The sequence below is a fragment of the Phyllostomus discolor genome, chromosome 12 (assembly GCF_004126475.2).
Source record: "Phyllostomus discolor isolate MPI-MPIP mPhyDis1 chromosome 12, mPhyDis1.pri.v3, whole genome shotgun sequence".
Classification (NCBI taxonomy): domain Eukaryota; kingdom Metazoa; phylum Chordata; class Mammalia; order Chiroptera; family Phyllostomidae; genus Phyllostomus; species Phyllostomus discolor.
The window spans coordinates 12,637,447-12,660,918 of record NC_040914.2 but is presented as its reverse complement, the minus strand read 5'-3'; the positions used below and the strand labels follow the sequence as shown (position 1 = coordinate 12,660,918).

Genomic DNA, 23,472 nt, shown 5'->3' with positions numbered 1-23,472 from the left:
GAACCTCTCTGATCATTATGTTGAAGCCTTGCATTTTTTTTGGCGGCGGGGGGGGGGGGGGGGGGGAGAGGGTTTCCATTGTTGGTATGTTTAATTAAATAATTAGCCATAAACTTTTTCTAGCTCATCTTCCTTTCAAAGATTGTTGGGGATTGGGATATATGGATTAAAGAAGACACATACTAATCCTGAAAACCTCAGTGGAGGCCTGTATGGTGAACCATATGAATCCAGAGACCTAAAGTAACCACACAGACTGCTCTGAAATGAAAACTCAGTTAACTGAAAGTGAATCAAGTCAGGTAGCCATGTTTTAATCTGGGTTCTGTTATTTAAAAAATGTCAATCTTCATGTTCTCTGGTGTCTTTTGGATCCCTGATAGTATAACCCTAAATTGTCAGTATTGTATCTTTCCTTCTGTAGTGCCACTGCCTCAGATCAGAGACAAAAATAATTTTTTCATTGTTATTATTATCATATTAATTATCTGCTACTATCCTCTACCTACCAATGTAAAAACTTATGTCTATTTGTTATAATTTCCATTCTAATCCAGATTTCACCTATTTTCCTTCTCCCAAATCTCTACTGCATCACCAGTAAGTTTTCTAACCCTTATGTTTTTTCCCTTTGATTGTAATGTATAAAATAAGGTGGAAAACTGCTGTTCTCTGGAGTATTTTTTTTCAATTTGTTGAGATATTTTTTACTGTTTCAAATTAACTTCTAAAAATTATCTACATGTTTAAACATTTCTTACTTTGACATTTACTTGGCTCAGTGTGGCAAGATTTCAGAGAAGCATCCAGGATCATGTTGGTAGGGACCAGCAGGTGACCCACTGTTCTTCACCAGTTCCTGGAATTGTACCAAGTGAGCTTGTGGAAGTTTTTCTCAGAATTCTGGATCTCCCTGTTTTAAGGCAAAAGGCTGGAATTTATCTTAGCTATTTTCTAAGATCCTCCATGTGAACCTACATGTTAAGAGTTCAGGGAAACTGGGATAACGGTGAGTTGAAAACTCAGACAAAAACAAGAAAGGATGACTGCTATTTTTTATTCAAACTTTATTATATTTTTCCATCACCAATTATTCCCCTTAAACCCTCCACCCCTCAGCAATCACCACACTGTTGCCAATGTCTGTGAACCTTTTCCTTTTTGTTCAATCCCTCCATCCCCTAACCTTCCCCCTCCCCCACCGAGCAGCCTGTCACCTGTTCTCCATCCATAAGTCTGTTTCTATTTGGCTTGCTAATTCTGTTTGTTCACTGGATTCCACATAATGGTGAAGTCATATGATATTTGTCTTTCTTATACAGGACACTTTCTTATGAAACCCTTACTGTCCTCCTTACCCGTGAAAATTTAGGTAGTAATGAAATTTACAACATTCTGTTCTTACAGCCTGGTACCTAAATAAACCTTAAAGTTATAGTTCCCAAGTATACAACTACAAAAGCTCAGACTAAGGTTGAACAAGGGATAGTGAATAACAGGTGTATCATAATGCATAAGACTCTACCTCATGGTCAGATAGATGATTAAAACTGGATTGGTGCATAGTATGCCCTCAAACTATAAATAAATGCAATATAAGTTGCAAAATACATAGAAATGAGACAGATCATGACAATTTATAGGTCTGAAATGATCCAGAATGTTTTTCTAATAAAGACTGTGTAGCACCGACTGCTTCCCATTTACCTTCTTTTCACTTTTGAGAACATTCAGCCTTGACTTCCATTCAAAGTGAAGGTCTTGCTACATCACCAATGCTTTATTGTTAATCAAAACGAAAACCACTACTAAGACTTCCTAAGAATCCCTTCCTACCACTGGAGACAATATTATCTAACCAAAAGGTTGCTCACCAATGTGTTCTACAGGTTGATTTGTAACCAAAAAGATCAGTGTGGACAAAAAAAGGGGCCACATACTAGACCGGATGAGCTCAGAGGAAGCCTGCCTGGTGGTACTTACAAACTCAGAGACCTGAGGTGACCACATAGGATGATCTGAAATTAAAATTTTTAGCCAAAGTGAGTCATGGTGGGTAGTCCTGTCCTAGGCTGGTATCCTTCCTGACAAAGCTCAATCTTTACTTTTAACTGAGGGTGTTTATTGTATTTTCCCTTTACCATAACTTACCTTTAAAATGTCAGGGTAATTTTATTTTTCTTACACCCCTCCCTGCACCATAGCAGACACCACATACCTTCTCATTACTATTCTCATTGTGTTAATTCTTCACTGCTACCTTTCAGGTACCAACCAATCCCAAAAATGTACATGTCCATTTGTTCTACTTTTTACCCAATCACAGAGATTTCTGCATTTTGCTTTCTCCCAATTTCTTAATCTATTGCCAACAGATTTCATGTAACTCCTTAGGCCCCTGAAAGTTACAATCCTGTATAAAATATGCTGTAAAATTGCCGTTCTTCAGAACATTATCTCAATACATTGAGATTTTTCTTCCCCACAATCATCATCATGTTTGGATCAAGTAGACTCACAAAAATACTCTTCAGGTTGAAACGTCTCTTTTATTAACAGTGGAAACTTCCAAGCTTTTTGTTAGAACTTGGGTCTTTCTGGTGACCTGCTCTAACTGCAACTGTCCAGGGGTCCACCAAGAGTTGCCTCATCACAACAAAAGACAGTCTTATCCTCCATCCCTCAGATAATTTCAAATGATTTAGATGCTCTTTTCTAAAATCCAAGAAAAAAGATCAAGCATTTTTCTCTGATATCGCATGAGAGAATTGGGTGAGGTCACTCCCAGAATTGCACAGCCTGCAAGTACACTCAGATGTTCTGTGTGTTTTCTATTGGCACTAGGCATGTATGCTTAATCTTCTTTTTTAGTTTCCTTTTATATTAAAGAGACTGAAAGTTTAAACACAACCTTTCCCCTACTTCTAGTGATTAAGAATGCAGATGTGAATTAAATTCAGCCTCTGAGGTACACTGGTTTATAATTTAGAAGCTGGAAGAGAAAAGGAACATTATTTCTGCTGCTGTGGTGACTGATGGGCTGGCTGTGGCAGACACAGGTTTACATGAAGAATCAGGTGTTTCTTTACCACTGACTGGGTGGGGTAATGGCAGTGCAACCTTGAGACTAGACTTCCAGTGGCAGCTTCCTAACTTCCATTCCTCTAGCTATTCATGATTTTACAAGCACTGAGTCTCTGTGTTAAAGACTGTTCCACAGTCATGCTCATAACAGGCTTAATTTAATAGTCCTAAATAAAAAAACACAAATGTCCATAATTGGGTGAATAGATAAGATTAATGTATTCCGGGACTAGAGAATAAAAAGAAAGAACTATGTCAAAACAATTTTGTTGTATCAAGGAGCCAACTTCAACCTAAATGTATATATTTTAGAATAAAATTTGAAAATTCCAGAAAATGTGAGAGAATTAATAATAAAAAACATTTGATGAGAGTTTCCTTAACACTAAAAAAGAAAGTGGAGAGGAGAAGAAAAAAGAGATTACAAGAGGGCATGAGAGACTTTAATAGTAAGGGATATGGTCTTTATTTTCATTGTATAACTTCTCCGCTGCATGCTTCTGAAAACCCTTCAAAAATTGCATACTTTCAATAAGTTAAGCTGATGATATTCCACTATAATTCAATAAATACCTTAAAATTTTACATGCATAAATTAAATATCGCCTAAAGTATAAGTTGAGTGGAACATACCAAATCAAACAGAGAAATACCTAACAGTAACATGAAATTTTCTTGCCCAAGTTTCTGTGTGTCCAGCAGGGGGCAGAAGAACTACCTTACATGCGGGAGCCTTTCTGGACATTGCTGATGATCTCCCTGAATCAGCAGCACCCACAAGCCCAACAGGGATCAACCTCACCAGTATCAATCATTCCACCATCTCCCTAACTCTTCCAGCTCCTCACGTGGACTGTGTCCACTCCTGCATCCAGCCAAGGGTCAGCCCACCAAAGGCCAGTCCTCTGCAGGCAACATTTTTTAAAACATACTTTGTTTATCAAGGACAAAATGGTCACTAACTCTTCAGGTCTTATCCGAGAGTCCTTCCTCAGAAGTGTTCTCCGTGATCCTCAGACCAGCTGAGACTAAAGTCTGTGTTGTAAATGCTCCAGAGGTTTTCCTTTATGACCCTTCACTTGTTTATGGTTAATTCCCTAGAGCCATGATTTATCTGAGAGCCAGTTGCTGTAACAAGGCAAAGTCAATGAGCACAGGGCCCAGACAAGTCTTATTCTCTTTGGAGTTTCCAGGGCCCAGCCTAGAGCCTGACACGTGACAGATGCTCTGTGAACACTTGTTAAATCAATAAGGGAAACTGCACGATGGAAGCTTGTCACACTGTATGATACTTGTAGTCGCATTACATTTCTCCAAAACTGAAATACTTGGTGTCAGCATGAGAGGAGGCCACCACCCCCTTGGGGACATCCTTGGGTCAGGCTTTTACTTTTCATACATTCAGGAGGAGTGAAAGGATCCTCCTAACAGTGACAGGTTGGAACACATATTATTCCTCCGGAGTCATAGCCCTTCACAGACCCACCTTGTGAGTTACATCTCATCACTACAGGCCTGTGTTTTTCCTGTTTTCACAGATACCTGATCTGAAAGAAACTCTGCATCCTCAACCCCGGAAGAGTTACTGGCAGGTGAGGAACGAGGATACCCTGACCTTATAAGAACCAGGGAAGAGTTTTCATTCCCAGAATTCCTGTCTGTGGGGCACCTGCCTGTAGTTTGTGAAGACATCTGTCTAGGTCATGATGTCCTGGGCAGCAAGGGAAACTTTCTGAGCAGGAGAACCCAGCATCTGTGGTTGCTTCTATCTCAGAGGTGCTGAGGTTTCTACAAGAACCTCTCTTCTCCTAGCCAAACAATACACAGGGCCTGGTTGAGTATTTACATAGAGATACTTCATCTCCTAGGCCATGTGGGAAGATAGGAGCACAGAAATGACTCATATGCAACATCTTAATGTCATGATGGAGGACACACAGGACATTTTTGTGATCAACAGTCCAGGTCAGCACCTTCTCCAAAAGCCTTAGTAGAACCTTTACCAGGCCCTTCCTTTGAACATTTGAAAACAGAGAGCTCTGTGTGAAATAGCACATCCCCCTGGTGGGATCATTCTCCTGACAGTGGACTCACAGTAGTCTCAATAATATAATGTCTGCTTTTTCACTGAGCTCACCCTGAACTGATCAAGGTCCCTGGAAAGCCTGTTGCACGTGGGTCACCGGCCAGCAGTGACCACGGAACGCTGCGGATGGCTCACCGAAAAACATGGGAGAAACAAACAAACATGCACAGAGACAAACTAGTTTCTGTGGGGAAGTAGGGATGAAATGGCCACCCCCCCTAGTGGGGAGCGCCCTGATTTACCGTCCATACTTGCTTTTATTGGGCTCATTTTGCATAATAATTCAGGTAAAGTACAGTACTTATCAGGGGGAAGTAAGGAACTATAGAAAACAAGGAACTCTGCTGGTCTATTGAGTCGGGGTCAAAGAGCTGTAAGACTTTGAGGAACAAACTAACTTCCTCCTTGGACCCCTCTCATTCAACTGAGAGCATTCTAAACAAAGAAGGTTTCACAGTAATTTACATGTTCTTTCTTAGGCCTGATCACCCAGGGAATCTGCCCTTTTCAGCACAGAGCTGCACCACCCTGTCATTGTTTCAGGCTTAGCATGGGAACTAAGGCAATAAGGAGATTTTCTCCCAGATGATGAGAACTCAGGCTATGTCAAAGCCAAGGAGCGAGGGTCCATCACCCCCTTTTGCTGCAGCCCCCCAAATCCTTCTTTTGGGGGGCCTCCCAAAGTGATCGTGCCTGGCTTAGGTCGTTCCCCCCATGGGGAATCTTACCCGTCTTTGGCTAACCGACCAAGCTTTTGGGGGTTCAGTTATGAATAAAGCAGCAGAAGCAGCATTTCTGCCAGGGAGATAAGCTTTTGTCTCCTTGCTGGCTTACGGTTCCAAAGGCGTTCCCTTAGCCTTAGCCTAGGGGGGGGGGTTTCAGCTTCTGATACCAGTCAGGGCAGTTCCCAACAAAAGCCCCTGACATTGGCTACAGCTCTACTTCTGTCCTCCAGGGGACAACATTGAGACAGACAGGAAATAGACTCAGGAACTAGGCTTTGGCTAAGAAGAGGAGGCTGATTTTCATCCCCTGGTTCAACAGCCTTTTCGTGGACTCTCCCTCTTGATTGCTCTGTCCCACCTGCTATTTCTAGAGACTGTTAACAAAAAGGGGCTGTGCAGGAACCCTGACAATCTCAGGGGGCCACTGGGCAGTCCTGATGATCTTCACAGGATAATCTTATTAGAAATTTCTAGCTGGGCAGATAATGGCAGGTTGCCGCATCCCAGGGCTATATTTTCCTTAGGAAAGGTCAGTCTTTAGCTTGAGTGAACCTTGATTCTTTTTTTTTTTTTTTCCAACTTGAATGGGATAACTTTGACACATTAGAGTGATTTCCTTTGCAGGAGAATTTGAAAGCCCAGAGTCTGGAATAAGTGTATGAGACCACAGGCTGTTCATGTTTCTGGTCCCCTCCACACATTCTCTGTGTCATGTAAAAGTCAATTATCTTATACCAATCAATGTAAAAAATATGTTTCTCCCTTTTGCCTTTGTATCAAATCTGGAGATTTCTCTGCTAGATTATTTCTCACCTCCTAATGGATTCTACGTGGCATTTTCACTTTGTACTTTGATTATCATGTATAAAACAAGCTACAAAACTGCCTTTCTTCAAAGGATTTGAGTCCTTTCTCCCAGGCATATGAGGTCAGTTTCACTCATATAAACTCATTTCATTGCTTCCAGGTTAGAGAGTTTCTTACTTTGACGGGGCCTGGGAGCACCTCCAACCTCAGGGGTTTCTGTGCTGCTCTCTACCCTATGCCTGGCATCATCTATGGGCAAGTTTGGTGACCACAAGAAAGTCTCTCAGTCAGAAATCAGAGGTTGTTCCCCAGACAACAGCAGAAGTTTAGGTCCAATAAATACACATGGAAAAACATGAAACTCTCTTTGGAGGACCAGGAAACCCACAGGCACCTGACCTTTCCCCAAAGTCCTTTCTTTCTGGGACACACAGGTCACCTCCCACTTCATACCCAAACTGAATGTCCTACTGTGACTTCTGGTTTTGAATCTTTGTCCCCAGAAGCAAAATGTAGTCTGGTGACAATGTAAGATAGGAGGAGGGTCATCTATGCAAATCTCACCATGCTTGGCCATTTTGATTGCAAAATTAATCTCTGTGACCTTCCTGCTTGGAGGGAATAAAACCTTCTCAGAGTATTTGAGAACATGAAGGAGAATGGATTCCCATCTGGGTTTCTCTGTCACGAAAAGAAATGATCCCTATATTTTGAGGTCACCTGGGGCTCTCTGTGCTGTGCTGACAGACCACAGAGCAAGGCACAGTACTGCTGTAATCAATGCTGGCATGAGTGGGTCCACCTCTCAGGGGTAAAGATACCCCCATCAGTCTTGCTATTACAAGTGTTCTCTACAGACCAGTAGGATCTCCTTCTCTTGAGAGCTTGTGAGATACAGAGTCTCTGAGCCAGTGCAGCCCCTTTATAAGCTGCAATTAAACAGAATCTGAAGACTTTCCCTGTGGACAGGAGAGTAGGGGAAATGTTTCAACATTCATGTCAAGACATCTCATTTTTAATGGACACCCACATTAGCTGGACAGCTGCTGAAGCTGCATTTTTCGAATGTCACCTGGGCATTATGATATTTATTAAGCTTCACACATGATCTGATACATAGCTGGTGGATATCCTTGTGATGGGTTTTTCTGATTTATCTTCAAGTCAAATGGGAAAAATAAATGTGATACAGAGAGGGCTATGGGAAAGGTAATGGGCACCTGACTGGAAGTTCTTGGGAAGGTCTGAAATACAGACAACCCTGTCTAGTGCTTCCCAGACACAGCATTAGAGTGTGTGTTTGTGTGTGTGTGTGTGTGTGTGTTTATATGCATATATGCATGTGTGTGTTGTCGAGAAACCTCAGGATTTCCCAGGGAACCAAAATGTAGGGGAGCAATACTGGTAAGTATGGACTATATTAGCAGAATGAGGGAAGAGAGTGGGAGAGTCCTGGGTACCGACTCCACCCCCAGGCCACATGACAAGAATAGTGAACACGCGCCAGAATAAAGCTCAGCACACAGGTAGGATACACAGCAGATTGCACCATTCTGATCAGAGGTGCCTGTGAACCTCACCGAACCTCAAGCTTCTCTCTAAGAGGCAGCCACAGGCAGACAACACACACCATGGGGTCCCTGTCATTCTCTACACACAGAGGACTTCTCCACTAGCAAGTGTTCCTGGTGGCTGGTAAATAGGAGGTGATTCCTTGGGGCAGGCTAGGGATCTGACACAGAGTCTGACTGGGATCTGCTGAAGAGACCAGTGTTCTGAGAAACAAGGAAGACTTCCATTTGGACCTGAGGGTGAAGGAGAAAGGAGCAGAGTAGGATCGGGAAGGGGGTCAGCAAGAGGAAAATCTTGTAAACTGGAAGTGGTGAGAGGCAGAAAAACCTCAATTGCTGCTCTTTTCCTGTTATTCATCATTGAGTATGATTACTGAAATCTGATAATAATAATGATGGTGATTTATATCAGGAAACACCAGAATAAATAAGAAGTTAACCAGGGGTGTGAGGCATTGTCTTTACCACCGACTTCAGAAATGGTCAAATGCACCCCACAAAGTATGACCCTGGAATTGCTCATTCATTCCACTTCATATACTTGCAGCCTGTTGAAGTCACTGGAGGTACAAGATCCGACAATGCCCTGCTTTAATTTAGCCCATATTAAGGAGGAGATAAGGAAAAGAAAAGATCTAGATGTTATGTGAGGTATCTACAACATCCATGGGGTGTGGGGGGCGGGGGCGGGGGAACAGAGCAGGCTCATATCAAAAAGAGAAGAAAAGACAGAGTATCTTTAGAGAAGGTGGTCAGCAAAATGTCTTCCAAAAATATCCCTGAGTATAAGAAGGAGTCTGAGAATAGTGAGGGGGTGAGCAAAAAATCACCTGGAGAAGACTGTCTGAAAGAGAAAAAGTAACAGTGTCAGAGGGGCTGAAATAATGGGGCCATGCTGTGAACCTTAACCATGAGAGACACACATTCACCTGTAGACCAAGTATGAGAAATAGAGACCTACTCAGGATTCAGGGCCTTATCTTTCTATCACAATGTGTACATGCAAATGTAGATCTTTTTTTTTTTCTTATTTCCTAGTCTCACTCTTCAACTTCTGGTGCCAGCCCACCACAGCTCAAGTCTCTATTGTGACGACCAATATTGCTGAAGGGCAGGCTGCACATCTACCTTCCGCAATACACCTCCCAATGTTACAGCCTTCGTATGGTATAGGGGGAAAGGCAGGGACAGAAATCATATGATTGCATTTCTTTTCACACTCTCAACATATGATATAAAAGGTACTGCATACAGCGGATGAGAGAAAATAAACACTGGTGGATCCTTGCTGATAGATAATGTAACCATGAATAATGCATGAATGTACACCGTGGTAGTCTACATTACAGATGTGAAAAAAGAAACTGGATTTGGGAAGCTTGATGTACATGGTGAGCGATTGCTCTTTAACCACTGGGTGTTGGGGGGGTGGATTCTACTTCATACACAGGACAGACATCCCTGAGTTCTGCTTCCATTCCTCCCCACATTTTGTTTCAGGTTGGATTCTGGGTAGACAAATTTCCTAAGCTATCAGTTCCCTTCCCAACTCGCACTCCTGTGGAGAGTCACTGTAGACACAAGGATCATTGTAATAGAAGTTACTCTACAGAGGGAGTCGCATCTCAGTTCAGCTTCCAGAGCACCTACCTATGAACTTGACCTTGAGAATGACTTTGATGTACTAGGTCAAAGTGTGTTCTGAGAGGCCCCCTGAAATTCTTATAGAACTCAGCTCAGAAATTTCTCCCCAGAACATTTATCCAGGGATCTTGAACCCAGGGACAGTAATAGGTCTTTTCCAAGTTGTGTTTGGCTCCTGGGAAAGGCTGTGTGTGAAACAGTTTAATGGGTGCCTAAGACACAAAGATCCTGGGCTGTCACCAGTCAGGACTCAGGCCCAAGAGCCACATTTTGGCAAAAATGGAGTTTGGTATCACCTAAGTCCATGTGTGGAGAGCACAGTTAGACAGTGTCCTTGTGTATAATCACCTGTCCTTGAGGTCTTACAAAGGTTCTGAAGAAAGTCAGCATCCACAGAAATAAACTGAGGAAAAAAGATTCTCCTGGAGACTCCATATTCTTCAGGGATCAGCCCAGGGGATTCTCTCTTGGAATTGATCAATAAGAAATGCCTCTTATTTGAACAGCTCTTCTGCCCCTGGTTAAGGTCAGATGCTGGAAATATTGTACAGTATACACTCACAACTTAGCAGCCAAATATTCCTTGAGAATAAACTGAGACACACAGAGATAAAGTCACTAGAGCAGAGTCACATAGACCATGAGCAGCTGATCAGAGTCTCTCAATGTCTGTTTGTAGTCTCAGATTTAATCATCTAACTTAAAAACCCTATGAGGGTGGCTTTGGATTTTTAAACCAACAAATTGCTGCAGATCCTTTTGTCTTAGGCATGTTCAACCTCATAGGAATACATTTAGACCTGTGTAGTAAAAAAAATGAGAAAAATGTATTTTTACTCTAGAACAAATTACCTACACTAACAACCAGAATCACTGCACACTCCACCCCCTTACGTGGCCTATCCATACCTCCCTGCACCAGACTTGACATCACTTATTTATTTGCTTTCTTTTTTTTTTGCAGCAGATATAAAGGAAGGGGGTTTCCTTCTCACTCCCCACTCTACCCTTGATACAAACTCAGGGACCAACATGTAACAAACATTCAGTTGCTTTTGATGAAATAAGAAGGAATAAATGGTGGTTGAATGAATGAATGAATGATGCAAGATTTTTTTTAGACTTGGGAACATGGATACAGAGTCCCTGAAATTCTTCAATGGGGTGCCTCCAAAAACCAAGACCATCATCTTAGATCTGTTTATTTTCTCTAATAAAATAATCTTTCTTGTAATTGTTCTTAGACCCCGGGCTGATAGTAATAAGCACATATAGAAGAATTTTAAGTTTTTTTCCAAATTTCTATCTCATAGCCAAATGACACATATTCCCCACACAGGTGAGAATTTCAGCAAGTCCATGGCACCACTTGTTATGAGACACTTGCTTTGCATTTGCACCAGTCCTTACCTGCCCTCAGGGAAGAGAGAATGACTTTAATGGTCAAGGGCAGAGAACTTGATTCTGCTGCCTTAGTCAACTTTTGACTGTTCTTTTTCTTCTCTCCTAAATTGCTTGGGCTCTGCTCTATCATTTTATGGCTCACTGACCCATTTGGCTCACTGACTAATTAGGGTCTCATTCAACTTGAAAGACCTCAACCATCTCTTGGCCCAGAAGCCTGGGTAGTCAATTTACCTTCCACTAGCCCCTGGTCTCTATATGTTATTACTGCACATGTTGCAGTCTCTAGAATGTCCATGGAAATGGCACGTCATAGAAACACAAATCAGCTGGATGATAGAAGTCTGTGCAGCTGTAAGGAAACATTTCTTGTCAACCAGGCAGTCAGGTGGTCAGTGAAGACTCAGAATTACAGAGGTGTATCTGACTCCCAATCTTATATCTTTTCATAACCAAATACTGATACTTAAAGGGCACCTGAGAAAATCTGTACTTTACACCACACATATAGCTGGAAACAATATAGTCTCTGAGCACCCAGATTCCCATGCATTTTCTAGTGATGCACAGACCTCCTGGGTTCTTTCAAAGACTCAAGTTGACTGAGATGTGAGAAGTGCTAACTCTCGTTGAAAAAGCTTTTGGAGAAAGGGAAGGTATTACACAGGGAAATTTTTATTATTTTCCTGCAGAGCAAAGTTAACCACACCAACATCACAAGCAATTAATTCAACCTGGAGAGTTTTGACTTTCATTTTTGTGAATACTAGTGATGTTGAGCATTTTTTTCTGTGACTTTTGGCCTATTAGATACATCCTCTGGAGAAATGTCTATTGAAGTGTTCTTCATTTTTAAGTCAGTTTATATGTGTTTTGTAGTTGCTATTGAGTTGTGGAAGACTTTTAGTATATTCTATACATTAACTTTTTATTTTTCATATGATTCACAAAATATTTGCTCCCATTTCATAGGTGACCTTTCACCTTGCTTTTTTTGATGAAGAAAATTTTTTCATTTTGAAAAAATCCAAATTGTTTGTTTTTTCCTGTGTTCTTAGTGTCATACGCATAAAATGGTTGCCGAATCAATATTATAATTATTTTCCTTATACTTTTTCTAAGCATTTTGTAGTTTTGGGTCTAACCTTTAGAATTTGATCTGTTTGACTGAATTTTTGTGTGTGGTATCTGACAATGACCCATGTCATTTGTATGCATGCAGATATTGCTGAGCAACCCATTTTTTGAAAAGAGTATCTTTTCTCCATTGAACAGTCATTATGACCTAATAAATTATATAACAAAAGCTAAATGCTTTTCTGCCTACTGTAAACTTCCTTGGCTCCAAAGATGGATATGGTGATAAGCCTGTCTTCTACAGTATGGATAAAAATTTAAATAATGAGTGGGACCTGATGTTTTGTGAAACATGTCTTAGAAAGAGGTCAGTAAAAGCTCAAGAGAGAAAAATTCTATCTGATGATGAGAATATCGGACATATGGGTGGGGAAGGGATTTTGTGAGCTGCTAACAGAGATGACTGAGGGAATATGTATTCAATCACACTGGGGCAAATGGGGTCAGAGAGGACCTACAGTCTCCTTACATAATTTCACCTGAATTTAGACCATTACCCTTCTGAAAATGTCAGTAACATACTCTCTTGGTCATTACATAGCCTACTATAGGCTCTGAGGGGCTGAGATCTGTGTAAGCAGCATAACTCTATTTCTCAAGCTCATTCTTAATCAGCCACATTCCCTGTTTCTCCACAGAGCCTGTATTAACTGTCTCCTTCATAGCAAGCAATGCCACAGTCACAGAGAATAAGGATACTGTGGTCTTCACCTGCAACACAAATGGAGTTTCCATTCAGTGGTTGTTCAATGGCATGAATCTCTAGCTCAATGAGCACATGGAGGTATCTGAAGACCACCATGGCCTCACCATAGACCCTGTGAAGAGGGAAGATGCTGGAACTTACCAGTGTAAGTCTCTGACCCCACTGGTTCTACTGCAAGTTGGCCTATTGTGCTGTGGGTGAAATTTGAGTGACCCTTCCTTCCTCCTATATGATATTAAATTCCAAATAAAAATTTTTGCATTACTATCATAGTTTTTTTAAAGGAGAATAGTTTTTAAAAGATTTGCATTGAATCTATAAACACTCAAAAATGTGAGCAGACATTGTCATTGTTGAATTAATGTTATATTTTAGACAACTCTCATCTCAGATTGGTCTCATTTGTACCATGTCCACAGTGGAGGTGACATTTTGTCCTTCAGAAGATGAGCAGTGGTCATGTGATAACCAGTGGGAACAGGTGATGAGCTCATAGAATCTGAACTCCTCTGTCCTTCTTCATGTAAACATGTGGAGGGCACCAGGACACTGTTGTAGACAAAGGGAATGGGCAAGAGGACACTCCTGTGAGTAGCAACAGTGATATTTGTCTTTCTCTTTCTTTCAAAAGATTTCTAAACCCTTGAGAATTCTTATTTATATATCAATAAAATTATTTACATAACTTTAATACATTGACCCATGTATTATTGTTCCTTTTGTTAGTAATATCTAATTGGAAGTTTTGGTAATAAAACCAACATTTTAGCTCATATGTCCTAGTTCAGATCAATGCCCATGGATTTAGAAATGACCTCATGAAATGACCTTCATAGTCGTATGAAGCTAAGTTTGACCTCCTTGGTTTTTGGTATCTCTTGGACAAGAGGACACTACCCAGAGCTAGAGAGAATGCAAGTGAATTCTCAGGATGAGGCTTTCTAACCTCAGGTGACTGAACTTTTCATCTTATGTTTTATAGAAAAAAAAAAAACTCCATCAGAGAAAATATGTGGTGAAAGTCAGTTCCTCTGCACTTAGGTAACTAATCAGGCCAAATTAGGTGTCACTAGCCAAGTCCTCCATAACCCCATCTATTCCTTTCTAGGTCTCAATGAAGTATCATAGAAACATGGATGTTTTCCCCAACCATCTTACATAAGAAAGTAACCCCCCTAATCCATCCAGTCTTTCTACTACATCCTAACTTGTTCTTCTTTAGAGGACTTATCACCATGGGGAAAGCTTTGGGAGGTCTCCCTTGGGTTTAGTCATTCAACTGCTTTAACCACTAGGTTTTTATTTCTACTGTGATTTCTTTCTATGTCCCTCCTTCAGGTAAGTCATTATCCCCTCAAACCATTCACAGTGTGGACTCAACCTCCCTGGAGTTTGTCTTATCATGGCAAGTGGTCAGCAAAGCCACTCAAGCTGCTAACTTTATAATTTTGGCCTTTGAAATGCACTTTCACCCACCCTTACCCTTGCTCTAATATCAATCCAGACTGAAGTGCCTGGCCAGGTAACTATTCCATTGCAGGGAGATCCTCTTCCCAACTCCACTATATTTGGTAGGTTTCCCTCAACCACCCTAGCTATCTTCTAGGGCCCAGAGCACAAACCCTGGGCAGGACTTCACACAGACTTCTTTACAGAAATGGATGATAGACTACTGTGGTTTTAAAGATATTTCTTTAATATTATATTCTTATTTATTCTTCTATCTACTGCATTGGATGCTATATAAATAGACTATTGAAGAACTTGTTTTTGAATTACAAAATGTCAAGCATATAATGATATTTCCATTAATTAGTATGGAGAAAAGCAAGCCATTTATCAATTATACATATTTAGGTTTTTTTCAAACCACTTGTCCACACTTGGTTCATGAAGCTTCTTCTTCTTAAAGATGTATTTGATATTGTTACCATGTAAACAGTAAAGCCTATTCCATGGCAGCCACAAGCATTCTCATTAGAAACATACAAGTACTCCGATCTCATATGTGCACGGCAATATTATGTATGTCATTGACTCATCCTTTTGATATGTCATTAACAGATTTAACAAAAATAACATCACTTTATTTATGAAAAGTATTGCCTAGTAATGAACTAGAAATTGGGTTAGTTTTTGTTATAGTTTCATTTATGTGAGCCAATTAAGTCAAGGAATTATTTTAAACTAATTCTAATTATTTCCAGAATGCATGGACATACAGACCTCTATACATAGAGACACAACCAGTGACATGATTGTTTAATTTTAAAATTAATTAATATTTTCAGAATATTGGTAATATCTCAGGGCTTTCCAATGTCTCAGGAAAAAAAAATTAAAAAGTTAAAATATAGAGAAAAGAAATCTCATGAAATAGTGAGCAAATTATGAACACCATAGAGGAATCAATTTGGAATATGCTACTAAGTTTAGAAATGTGTTTAGATCATATATGAATAAGTGATTATTATAGGCCTAATCTGTGACTGGATACTTGGCATTGTTTTTTCTGTAGGTGTTGAGAGTATAGTTCCCTGGCAGTCCCAGAGTCAACTAACCAAGTTGCAAGAGTTTCAGGCCATGGAAAGATAAGATGAAACTATACAACTGCATGATCAAATTGTTCATGAAAATCAAACATATGTGGCTGAAAGAGAAAGACTTTAAATTGCTATTTGAATGCTCAGGAGAAAAGACTGGGGACCAGTCAGGAACTGAATAAGGGTCTGGGACAATTAGTTGGGCAACAAGAAACCTGGCATGCACTTGCAGGGCTTTATATCAATGAATGTGACTCTGTTAAAGCAACCTTTTGTTTGGAGAAGTTTATGATGAATTTTGGACACAACCACTTATACTGTTAGCAGTGTAATGAGGTTAAATATACTGTAGGTGGACTTGGAAACACTGAACTTTTAAGAAAGTATGTTGTGCAAACATTGAGACTGAACAACAGTAATCTGAGAGCTTTGTTTCAACTTTACATATGGGCAAGCCTTATTGCTCCTAATTCAACAGCAAGTGCAAACACAAAAAGTACAACATAAAATATGCTAACTGGACAGCTAGTCAAAGAAGTAGAGCTTACCATTTTGCAGGTAAGAAGGAAACCAAATACTCTCTTCAGGCAGTCGAAAACATGTTGGAAACACAGAAGATTACCCAGTCTTTCAAAACCTCTTTCACATTATATTTAACATCTACACAATTGAACTTATTGGCCTGTGACTTATTTAGTAAATGCTTAGCATTGTTTATATATTAATTTTCTTTTTAAGCAATTGTAAAGATGCTGTTCATGTAAATTGAGAACTGTCTTGTATCTCTAGGTGGAAAGACAAGGAAAGTCCATGAAAGAAAGGTTTCAGTGGGGTCTTATTGATTGTATACAATTCTTCTCAAATCACAAACATGTAACTAACTGGTTTTAAACCAGAGCTGATGCAGAGGATATTTCATGAAATAAACCATAATATATTTTTTAAAATAAATAAAAATTTACCCATGATATAGGTATATAAACACAAAAATCATTAATATAAATATTGCAATAAGTTGAATTTATTCACAACACTGAACTTCTCATTACTTTTTAGAGAAGAATTTTAAAGTTTATATTTGCTAGGGCAAAATACTTGTAAAAGAGATGGAAGGGCAGGTGCTCCTCAGTTACTGAACATTTTAGCTCCTCTTATTAAAAAGCTTCCTTTTCAGCTTCTGGCCAAGAGGGACATGTAGATAGCCCCATGTGTTCTCCTCACACAAACATTAGAAAGGTAACAAGCAATCTAAATAAATAAATAAATAAATAAATAAATAAATAAATAAATAAAACCACCAGGAGTGCCAGAAAATCAGAGTCTATGGAAGTCCAACAACCAAGTAGATCAGAGAACCATGCAAACCCACAGATGTGGTATAATGGTGAATCTTCCTAACATCGAGTGACTGTTAAAACTCCCATCTTATCCCAGAGAAACTAGAAGGAAGTAAATAAACAGGATCAGAGTAGAATTAAATGGCATGGAAACTAAAAGACAAATCCAAAGGATCAATAAATCCAGGAGCTGGTTCTTTCAAAAGACATACAAATTCAACATTCCTTTAATCAGGCTCATCAACAAAAAAGAAGACATATGACCCAAACAAATGAAACCAGAAATGAAACTAGTGAAATTACACCCAATACAGAAATACAGAGGATCACATGAAAATACTATGGACAAAAGCTTCCCCACTAAGATCAGAGAGAAGGGAGTATGTTTTAACAATTTCTATCCAAAATAGTGTTGAAATTCTAGCCACAGTGTTCATACAAGACAAAAGAAATAAAAAGCATCCATATAGGAAAAAAGGAAATAAATCTGTCACTGTTTTCAGATGGCATAATAATGTACACAGAAAACTGTATGAACTCCACAAATACACTACTGGATCTAACAAATGAACTTGTCAAAATATCAGGATACAAACTCAACATTCAGAAATCAAAGTCATTTTTATATGCCAACAATGAAATATCAGAAATAGAAATTAGGAAAAATATTCCATTTACTATAGCAACAAGAAAAATATAATACTAAGGAATAAATTTAACCACACAAGCAGCACAAACCTGTACTCAGAGATCTATACAACACTGAAGAAAGAAATTACAGAAGACACAGATAATTGGAAGCATATATCATGCTCATGGCTTGGAAGAATTAGCATCATTAAATGCCCACACTACCCAAAGAAATCTACAGATTCAGTGCAATCCATATGAAAATACCAATGACATATTTCACAGATATCGGACAAACACTTCAAAAATTTATATGGAACCGTAAATGACCCCGAATGGCTGTGGCAACTTTGAGAAAGAAGAGTAAAGTAAAAGACATCACAATGCCTGATACTAAACTGTATTACAAGGCCACTGTAATCAAAACAGCTTGGTACTGGCATCAAAAGAGACAGATAGACAAATGGAACAGAACAGAGGGCCCAGAAATAAACCAAGTCTTTAAGGTCAATTGATATTTGACAAAGGGGGCAATAACATAAAATGGAGTAAAAATAGCCTCTTAAAAAATGGTGTTTGGAAAGCTGTACAGCTACATGCAAAAAAAAAAAAAAAAAGGAAGAAAAAAAGAAAAAAAAAAGAAACTTGAGCACCAACTTACACCATACACAAAAATAAATTCAAGGTGGATAAAAGATTTAAATATAAACCATGACACCATTAAAACCCTAGAGGAGAACATAGGCAAGGAAATCTCAATTATTTCATGCAGCAACATTTTCACTGATATGTCCCCTAGAGCAAGGGACAAAAAGGAAAGAATAAACAAATGGAATCCCATAAAAATACAAAGCTTCTCCATGGCTAAAGAAAACAGTATTAAAATAAAAAGAGAACCAACCATATGGGAATATGTATTTGCCAATCATACCTCAGACAATGGTTTAACCTCCAAAATATACAAAGAACACTCATGACTGCACTCTAAAAAGACAAGCAACCCAATTAAAAAATGAACAAAGGACTTGAATAGACACTTCTCCAAGGAGGACATAGACAAGATCCAGAGACACATGAAAAGATGCTCAGTATCGCTAGCTATCAGAGAGATGCAAATTAAAACCACAGTAAGATACCACCTCACACTGGTCAAAATGGCCATTATAAACAAAGCAACACACGATAAGTGTTGGAGAGGTTGTGGGTAAAAGGGGACCCTAATGCACTGTTGATGGGACTGCAGACTGGTACAACCACTATGGAAAACAGTATGGAGTATTCTCAGAAAACAAAAAATAGACCTGCCTTTTGACTCAGCAATTCCAGTGCTGGGACTATATCCTAAGAACCTTGAAACACCAATCCAAAAGAACCTATGCACCCAAATGTTCATAGCAGCACAATTTACAATAGCCCAGTGCTGTAAGCAACCTAGGTTCCCATAAGTAAATGAATGGATCAAAAAACTGTGGTACATTTACACAATGGAATTCTATGCAGCAGAAAAAAGGAAGGAGATCCTACCCTTTGCAACAGCATGGATGGAACTGGAAAGCATTATGTTAAGTGAAATAAGCCAGGCAGTGAAAGAAAAATACCATATGATCTCACCTTTAACAGGAACCTAATCAACAAAACAAACAAATATGCACAATATAACCAAAGGCACTGAAATTGAGGACAGGCTGACAGTGACCAGAGGAGAGAGGGGAGGTAATTTCAGGGGTAAAGGGGAAGAATTTGCAGGAACAAGTATAAAGGACACATGGAAGGGGAGAGTGGAAATGGGAGGGATGTGGGGAGGACTAGGGGGGGTGGGATGGGATGGGGGTAAAAAGCAGAAAACTGTACTTGAAAATTAAAATTTTAAAAAAAAGAAAGAAAAAAGAAAATAAATATGGTATATTTATACAATGGAATAGTAGGCAGTAGAAAAAAGGAGCTCCTACCATTCCTGACAGCATGGATCAAGCTGGAGAGCATTATGCTAAGTGAGATGAGCCAGGTGGTGAAAGACAAATGCCATATGATATCACCTCTTAGTGTAACCTAATCAACAAAACAAACAAGTGAGGGAAATAAAACCATAGATTTATAACTAAAATAGAAAATAATAGTGACCACAGGGGAGTGAAAAGTGGGAAAAGGAGGAAAATAAGGGAGAGGGAGAAGTAAAGGAACACAAACAGAGGATCCATGGGCATGGAACATGGTGGGGATGACTGTGGGAGTTGGGGAGTTGGGTTTGGGGTGAGCAATGGGCAAAAAGGAAGGACAACTACAACTCAACAACATTACATAAAAATTAAAATAAAAAAAACCCTGCTGTTATATTCTATAGAAAAACTTGCATCAAAGCTAACTATGTGATGAATGTCAATTTCTCTTCACTTCAGTAACTATTTAGGATAAAGTAAATTACAGCAGCCATCTTGTAGGATTGAGAATACTCTTGTTCATTTTATATGATATTTGAGTGAAAAAAATAATAATAAAAGGTGAGTGCAGAGATATGTAAAAGTACAGCATCTTGGGAAATGAAATCCTGGCTCTGTTCAAAGACTCTAAACTATTTTGCCCCTGTGCCCACATTGCTCAGAACTGACACCTCTTTATAAATTGCAGGAACTGAAGGAGATGCCAACTGGCTCTTGGCTGAAAGAGATTTAGTTGTGGGTCCCTCCACTGTGAAGAAGGCATTTGTATTATGACCTAGAGGACTTAATAATGTTCCCTCATAGTCAGTAACCTTTGGACAGTTTCTTCCTGACTACAGGCTTCTGAAATTGATTTTTTTTAGAACTTTCTATTGAAAATATAATTTGGTAATGGCTGATTTGTTATCTAGTCTTTTTTTTTTTAATCAATGTGTGGTTGCTGGGGGTTATGGCCTGCAACCCAGGCATGTACCTTGACTGGGAATCAAACCTGTGACACTTTGGTTCACAACCCGAGGTCAATCCACTGAGCTATGCCAGTCAGGGCTCTGTTATCTGGTCTTTTGAAACATACCTAAGTGTTTTTGAAAGCTTCTAGCCAGTGTTAAGAAACAAATAATATCTATTCAAATACCGAGCCCATTATATTGAATTTTAATTTTCCTGCTGTACCAGTCTCTGAGGAAGAGTAGGGACTTACTATACTCGAGTAACTTTAATACCAAAACACAGAATGACCCTTTCTTCAGGTTTTATGAAAAGTTTTGCTTTTCTTGGTCTTTAGTCCTTTAAAAAGCACAGATTCCCATGTTTCCTTTTGTTCTAAAATCTCTCTAGCCTTTGAATTCATGCTCTTCAGTTCTGTCTCACTACCCTATTGCGTGAACTTTAATCAAGTCTTACTTTTATTTCTAAACTTGTTTGACGAATGTTTTTCCTTAACATAACCTCCCTGTAACTAGTTAAAGATGTTTTTACTCAAAGAAGTCAATCCTCAATATATTTTAAAATCTTCCTTTTTTTTTTTTTTTTGCTTACCTACTTAAAAAAAATATTTGCAATTTTCTTGCCTCACTTTTGACTGGATGTAAATGCTGGCGATGACCTGACTTCACAGTTCCTCCTGGGTCCACAGGTAGCCTCAAAAGAAGCTTGGCTCAGAATTCACCAATCTGTGCCAGAAGAAAGGACATATTGCAGCACTCTAACTGTCAACAGTATACTCATTCCGCATACATTGTCACTGTACCTTCAAGACACAAAAAAAACATCCTATCATAAAACTCAAATACCTAGTAAACATGAGGGTCTCTGCTATATCAGCAATCCATAGGCTTGCACTGAATAAGCCTCTTTGAAGCCCAATTTGATCTGCAGTTCAGAGCAGATATCACTGTCCTCATTCCTTGTTTTCTTTGTTGTGTTTACAAATTCCACATGCCTGTTCTTAAAGAGCCTGCATCCAGAACTAGGAAATCAGCAATATATCTTCTCTGGTTCTATTGTTTTTTTTTTAATATATATATTTTTTAAAGATTTTATTTATTTATTTTTAGAGAGGGAAGGGAGGGAGAAAGAGAGAGAGAGAGAAACATCAATGTGCGGTTGCTGGGGGTCATGGCCTGCAACCCAAGAATGTACCCTGGCTGGGAATTGAACCTGGGGCACTTTGGTTCCCAGCCCGCGCTCAATCCACTGAGCTACGCCAGCCAGGGCTTGGTTCTCTTAATTTTATGCTCCCTGTGTCTCTGGTGTGTTGGGCTAAAAATCTTGGGGCCTGCCCATAGGTGGATTGTATGTAAGCAGAGCTGAATGCAGAGCTGAGTCATGGAAGAATGGGGTCTGCTCAGTGTCAGATGAGAAATTGTGGTGACTGGGAAGTGTGAGGGTGTTAGGCATTGTATGTTTCTCTCTCTCTCTTTTTTTAAAGATATTATTTATTTATTTTTAGAGAGGGAAGGGAGGGAGAAAGAGAGAGAGAGAGAGAGAGAGAGAGAGCGAGACATTAATGTATGGTTGCTGGGGGCCGTGGCATGCAACCCAGGCATATGTCCTGACTGGAAATTGAAGATGCAATGCTTTGGTTTGCAGCCTGCGATCAATCCACTGAGCTACACCAGTCAAGGCAAGCATTGTATGTTTCAAAGGGACTTAAGGTGCCATGCAGAAAGGTGTGTTTGGAGACTCAGAATGAAGCTGAATAATATGAGTGAGGGTCTGACTTACCTGTGTCATGAGGGGCCACTGGAGCTTGTTGAGTGAAGTAGGGGTACCATTCATCCACATTAGGGTGGGCATGAGGGTAAGACAAATGGAGAAGAAGAAGGATGATGTTTTGAAGACTCAGATTTATTTCCTAAAACTGGAATTTGTGGGAGAACCTGATATACAAGTAGGCAGGAGTCATGTGACAGGATATGTGGAACAGAAAACAAAGATGAGGACCAATTAAAGATTGGTACTTTCCACAAGTTAATGTATAGAAAAATGGGGAGCAATCATTCAATAGCTATAGTGTTTAATAAGAGTGATTAAAATATTTCAGTACCTGGTAGATATGTTAATTGCACAACACTGTGATTAAATTAAATGCTATTGACTTTTTCACTTTTTATTATGTAAATTTTACCTCACATAATAATTATGCTTAATTAACAAGCCAGTTTTAAAAAGAGAACACACTACGTGATTTTTTTTTACGCAAAATTTCAGAGAATGCAAATGAATCTACTAAGAAAGAAAATGAGTAATTGCCTGAAAATTCTGGAGGTTGTGAGGGAGAAGAGGAAGGAATTACAAAGGCAAGTGAGAAGCTCTGGGTGAAATGGAAACACATGGAATTTGTATGAGTGCCCAAACTGAGCACATGGTATACCTTACAGATGTGAGGGTTATTGCCTGTCACTTGTACATCAGTCAAGATGTAATCCATGCTTAATATCATGAATTGCTTGTGCAGTCAGGGGGAGAGTGCATTGTTTTTCTATTAGTGAGGTTTCCAAGTGGGCAGACCTGGAAATGGTACCCAGAAGAGTGCAATAATAAGAAATTTGGCAATTTTTTAGTACCGATTATGTACTGTGTACCTGAGGCATATTACCTTACACAATGCCAAACTGAGTCAGTAAAATTCATTTAGTTCAATGAACTTTCCTACCATCTGGCCTTTGCACAAACTGTGTCCCGGGCCTGGATCTCTCAGTCCTACCATCTTATGAGCTCTAAGTATACCTGGGCTCATTCTCTATTAGATGTTTCTCTTTGAAAAAATGTTTTAACTGGCCTTTTACCTAGGTGAGAATTCCTGTTATGAGAGATCATAATGTCCCACAGTTTATCCTCTTAAACATTATCACATTT

At 39.4% G+C, this 23,472-nt stretch overlaps 1 pseudogene; it reads left to right on the top strand.

The window, feature by feature from the left end:
- Nucleotides 1–15,646: 15,646 nt before the first annotated feature.
- LOC114511409 lies at nt 15,647–16,432 on the top strand (annotated as a pseudogene).
- The last annotated feature ends 7,040 nt before the right edge of the window (nt 16,433–23,472 follow it).